Raw genomic sequence first — 6,486 nt, 5'->3', positions numbered from 1 at the left:
ATTTATTAGTATGATTTCAATACGAATGATTAAATCAATCGTTAACTAATCGTGCACCATGAAGAAAGTCCCGCCCACGATTTATTACCGATTCATTATATAAACACGATTTGTTTACGATTGATATGAAATAGAAATTGGCATCAGTACCATTTATTGCCGATGCATTATACTTGACATTATAATACACTGATTTCAATACATTCATTAGAAACATATATTTTAATCAATACCATTCATTAACGATTCATTGTACTCAAATGATGCTCAATTCAAATATGTCTTGATGTTCTGAAAGATGAACAAGAGTGCTGTATCATCTTGGTTAGAATCGAAATAATATTTGTCTCCCTATATTTTATCGCAGAATAAAATATGGGCAATAGTTTTGATGTGCAAATGAAATCACTTACTTGTAAGTGCATTCTACGCACTCATGATTTAAATTATATGCACAAATCTTGAAGGACATATTTATTTTTTCTTAAATAATGCATACATTGACTAAATGCTAGCTGGTGTGACCTTTTTTCATAGTCAAGCAGAAACGCTGATGCGGACTTCCAGGCTAGGACAATAGATGCGGACTTCCAGGCTATGACAAAAGTCTTATTTTGAAAGTAATTTTTTTTTCAATCATTCAATGTACTATTTTTTTAATTGCAGATGTTAATTAAAGTAAAACAAAAAAACATTGCACCCAGCCATTTTAATACCGGTATCATACAGGTCTACAAATTTTTCTCGTACTTGTTTGGTTCAACAGAAAAACAAACTTTGTTGTCAACATCAACACATACACACATGTCAATAATGTCCGAAGCATCTACAATACAATTCAATGTTGGACTTGGAAAACTATTGATAAAAAATCAAAATGGGACTTAAGATAATTAAAAAACAGAGTTCTGATTTCAGTTTCTAAATGGTTATTGTAGGAAACATTTGCCATACACAAGGTAAACAACATTAATATTCAATTCATACAATAGTTAGCCCATGAAAAAAAGGCTGAAATGAGCTTGAAATGACACAAATTTAAGGCTGGAATGACTTTGAAAAAAGGACTACATGTAATCCATAAATTCAGCTGCAAGTTTTCACTCCTTAAAATTTGGAGGAATATAATAAACTAAGATAAATACTGTTCTGAATGAAATTTATATATTTTTGGCTCAAGCTTATTTTTATAAGACCTTATAATTAAATCACTTTGTTATGATAATTTACCTTACAACATTTAAAGTACATGTAAATCTACTATGTATTTAAAACATCTATGAATTAAGGGTCGCAGAGCAAATTTGTTTAAGGGCTGTATGCAAGTTGAAAATTGTTGTGAAAATTTTATGCAGTACATTTATCCCTGTTTATCAGTAGTGTTTTGTTTTAAGACATTCCCCTAGTTAATTGTAAACAAAGAATGCATGAGTAATATGGGGTAATATGATACTACAGCCTGATAAGACAAACTCTTGTGTGTCAGAAATTTGAAAATAACAGCGCGGTGTTTGCAAGACCTGTTACTGGCTTGAAAATTTGAAATGCAGTTTCAAAGCAATGATTGGACTTTTTCAATTTGAAGTTTTAATAATATGATGAATTAATCTAACTTTGATGAACATTCTTAAATAATTAAGTAAAATGTGGAAGTCAACATTCAGTGTGTAAAAAAAGAGCGATTGAGTGATGGAACTTTTTTAAATGCTCCGAACTACTAAACAGATTTGTTTCTTAGAATATTTACTTTGTATTGTTTTCTTATATTATGCTGTGTTTATTATAGTTATATTGTTTTACAGTGATATCTGTTTTGGCAGATGGTTTAAAAACCAATAACATTTAATATGAATGTTCAAGCCAGTTTATAATATTTGAAGTAATTTCATAGTATATTAAAGACATAATGCAGTAAAAGGTGTCTATATCTTATTGAATGTTTTTTGCCATATAATCAAGATTTTTGTCATTTGTGAAATAGAAACCAAGTGTGTCAGCTCCATCAGAGGTCCATGCAGATAAAGATTTTGTATTTCTTAAATTTAATTAGTGAATGTTTTAGTGAACCATTAATACGCATAACTGTTGATTTTTGGGTATTTAGTTTTAAGCCAGATATTTCACTAAAGTCTTGTATTGCGTTTATTAAAGCAGTGAATGAGTTAATTGTTCCATCAATGAAGTATGTTGTGTCATCTGCAAAAAATGTTTGTTTTATGACTGACTGTATCTGGAAAAAGATTGAAGGGTACATGTTGTTTTTGTTATTTTTTTTATATTTTTTTTAGCTTTTGTGACCACTTAATATCCGTCAATCCATCAGCAGCTTAAGGAGCTATGTATATACCGGAGTAGTTCATAATACCACCCCCCTCGGAATCTTTCACATATTCTCCTGTCATTTCCGCCCGGAAATAAATTCCGCCCGGAAATTTCCATCCCAGTCTAATTTACGCCCGAAAATCTTTTCCGCCTCATTAGCATATTCCGCCCCAAATACCGCCCCGTGTCAGCATGCAAAAATAATTTCCGCCCGGAAATCTTTTCCGCCTCATTAGCATATTTCGCCCCAAATTCCGCCCCATTTCCTCCCCGTCTCCGCCTCGTTTCCACCTGGAAAACATTCTTTCTTGTAACCACTATATTCCGGGCGGAATCAACAATTTTCCAGGCGGATCTGTCAATAAAATTCCGTCTCAATTCCGGGCGGAACATTTCGTACTGGCTAGTAATGATTGTTTTCTGTCGTATGTGCATTAATCAGCAGATTATATTATTTAAGGAATGATTTTAATATTTAAAGATGTATATTTATATGTACTGTTAAAATTCAATTTGGTACCGATTTATAAGTCCGATTTGATACCGATTCATTAGACTGATTTGGTACCGACCCATTAGTCCGATTTGATACCGATTCATTAGACTGATTTGGTACCGATTCATAAGTCCGATTTGGTACCGATTCATCAGACCGATTTGTTTCTGATTTGTTTACATGTTGATACCGATTTATTTACGATTTATTAGCGATTTGGTACCAATTCAATAGACCCGATTTAATACCGATTCATTATTTAGTTGATTTTATCCCGATTTATTAGCACGATTTGTTTACGATTGATTGGCGATTCATTAGCTCATTTGCATGTGATTTCAATCGGTACCAAATCGTGAACAAATCACTAATTTGTTTACGATTTGTTAGACCGATTCATTCACATCTTTTTTTTTGCTTGGGTGAGCACGAGTTTCGTTTTTCTATTAAGATACTATTTTTAGAACAAGCACATGCGCATAGTTACCAACCTTAGCACCAATCAGAAGGGCCGACATTATGAGAACAATTGTACATCATACCGATTACTACAGGGCGCTAATTAAGTCTAGCCAGTATTTTGTCAAAACAATGCCGATTTAAATGCAGTTTTCGATGTTATGTCCAAGAGTACACATTTACCTATAGATTGATATGTAACACATGCGTGTTTAGTTTGTATTTGTTCTCTTCCAAAATTGTGAAATTATGTATTCATTAAGAGGGCCGATATACTACGTACGGATAGACATATGCTAATGCTTGTGCAGCTTACTCCAAACTACGTCTACGTGTTACTCTCGAGCAATTAATTCTGACTATAACTGGGAGGCGCTGTCAAGAAAACTGTGTTAAAAATAAGATATTAGTGCAGGTTAAAAGATGAATGTTCAAAGTGTGCAAGATTAAAAACATAGTTAGGTGGCTAGGTTGTAGCTGTCACCAGCCTATCTTTGAAGATATCTAGTCTTGGACTGGACTTGACCTGGCATGGGAGACTATTCCAATGCCTTAGGTTTCTGGGGAAGAAGGAGTTTAGGTGGCACCTGGTACGGGAATGAGGGATCAGAAAGTTCAAGTTACGGGTAGGGGTGAGGTGGTCATGGTCAACGTAAACAAGGTTATACTGAATTTTATAGAGTATTAAGATGAGGGAGGTTTGGAGTCTGCGGCTTTCTAGGGTGGGCCAACCGAGATCATTAAACATATGGGTTACGTTACTTTGGAAGTTATAGTTGTTACAAACATATCTAGCCGCAGCTCTTTGGACACTTTCTTTATTTCTGCCAAGGGTGCCAAATTACAGAGCAATATTCTAGTTGGGGTCTAACATATGTGAAGTAGGCTGTGTTTTTTTTTCTTATTTTGAGTTTTGATGTTTCTCTGTATGAATCTTGGAGAGTTTTTGCCTTGGAGGTCATCTTATTATTGTGATGGGTCAAATTTAAATCTTTTGAAATAGTTGCTCCAATGTACTTAGCAGTTTCGGTGGATTTTAGGGTTTTATCATGTAGTGTATATTGGAAGACGATGGATTCTTTTTACGGGTGATCCTTAGCATCTCACACTTGTTCGGGTTGAACTCCATAGCCCAGTCCCGCTCCCAGCCTTCAAGTCTCTGTAAGTCCTCTTGAAGTCGGTTTGCGTCTGTCTGTCCCAGAATTATTAGGTAGACTATTAATTGTGTCATCCGCAAATAACCTTGTCTTACTTTTGACAGTTTCTGGCAGGTCATTGATGTATGCCAGAAACAGACAGGGTAAAACAACAGACTCCTGTAGGACACCGGATAACACGTGCAATTTATCGGAGATTTGACCTTCAACCGCAACCCTTTGCCTGCGGTTGCCCAGGAATGACCTTATCCATGTAGAGACAAACTGTCTCAAGTCAATCCATATGCAGATTGTTCACAGTATGTAACTGTTAAATTACAATAAAAGGAGATTGTCAAAGCGACAGATGTCTAAAATATTAATGATGAAAATGGATTATATAGAGATTGATTCTAGCGGTAAAATGAATTCTTCGTTCGGTCAACAACTTTAAATTCTTGTAGTGTGTAACCTGTCCTTGCGATTATTATAATTCATATATTTTATGCGATTAATCGGAGTGAATGTTTTTTGCTTTAAAGTTTAACATGATCTTCGAATATAATTCTTTAGCTAATGTGTTCACAGCCATATACGAGTAAGATATATGATTGCATTATAAAATATGTTAATTTTAAGTTCATGTGCTGAAGTAACATTTATTCTGCAATTTGTTATTTCCTCATTCGGTTAATGCAAACAATGTCGATTAACCTTGCCTTCTTCTTCTATAGCCAGAATGGTGTGAATAATACCGTATAGGTGTGAATCATAATGGGGTGTATATTGATGTAGCAAATTACAACAGTGTTAACAATAATAATTATATTTTCTTGTTTATTTTACCGTTTTTGTGTTTCAGTCATTAATATTCATCTCACTGTGTATATGTATTTATGATATTATTTATTTTGCCAAAAGCATGTTTTGCCAATTATGCAATTATTATTATTATAATAAGTTTGCATAGTGCATTGTGTTCAATAAATTTATAACATAAAATGCTGTCGTTTTTATTTTATGCACCATGTGCATTTCATGTATGCTCAATAAATTTATAACATGAAGTGCTGTTATTTTTATTTTAGGCACCATGTGCATTGTGTCCAATAAATATAAAACATGAACTTGAAGTGTTTTATTTTATGCATCATGTTTATGTATTACATTTAAAAATAATTAGAAAGCATGAATGAACAATAAAACAATTATTTTCAATAAAGAAATAATAAAATGTTGGTCATTTACTTTTAGAAAAGCTTATGTTTTACTAATACTAGCAACTCGCAAACTATTAATTAGTTGTATGTGCCGCTAAAGGCATTCCAATGTTATAGTAGCGACGTGCAAACAATTAATTAGCGACCCAGGCCTTTAATGGTCAATTAGTAAACTAATTAACTATCTTTTATTTGCCGCGTCGAGTGGTTCATGCTTGATTTTGAAGCAGGTTATTGAATTGATATTATATCAATTAACTAATTATTTGAAATGACACGCGTGCATTGCTTCATGACGAAGACGAGGTTTGAAGAAAGAAATCTGAAAAAAAAAACGTTTAGTGTATAAGCTTGAGGCTGTTTCATTGTTTGTATATATTTGTGTACAAAATGTTAAATAAATCTTAAAATTAAATATATTTTGTTAAATCTGAAGAAAAAAACGTCTAGTGTACTATATTTGCTATGTGTTTAAGAGGCTGTATATATGTATATATTTGTGTAAAAAATGTTAAATAAATCTTAAAATAAAATATATCTTATGAAATCTGATACAAAAACGTGTAGTGTACTATATTTGCTATAGGCTGTTTTATTGTGTGTATATATGTGTACAAATGTTAAAAAGATCTTCAAAAGAAAAATATCTTGTGGCGTGATAATGTTTTATTTCATTTATGTATTCCATATTGATATTGTTAATGTACTATATATTATCTATATGACAACTTTAAAATAAATCTTAAACTTAAATACATTTTATTAAATTATTATATTAAAAAATAAATCTTAAATTATGAAAACTTGCATGTAGAATACATTTAACCTGAATAAATAATCTTGAAATTAAACA

Source organism: Dreissena polymorpha, chromosome 5 (genome assembly GCF_020536995.1).
Source record: "Dreissena polymorpha isolate Duluth1 chromosome 5, UMN_Dpol_1.0, whole genome shotgun sequence".
Lineage (NCBI taxonomy): Eukaryota > Metazoa > Mollusca > Bivalvia > Myida > Dreissenidae > Dreissena > Dreissena polymorpha.
The sequence above is the reverse complement of the archived record's forward strand: the minus strand, read 5'-3'. Positions refer to the sequence as shown.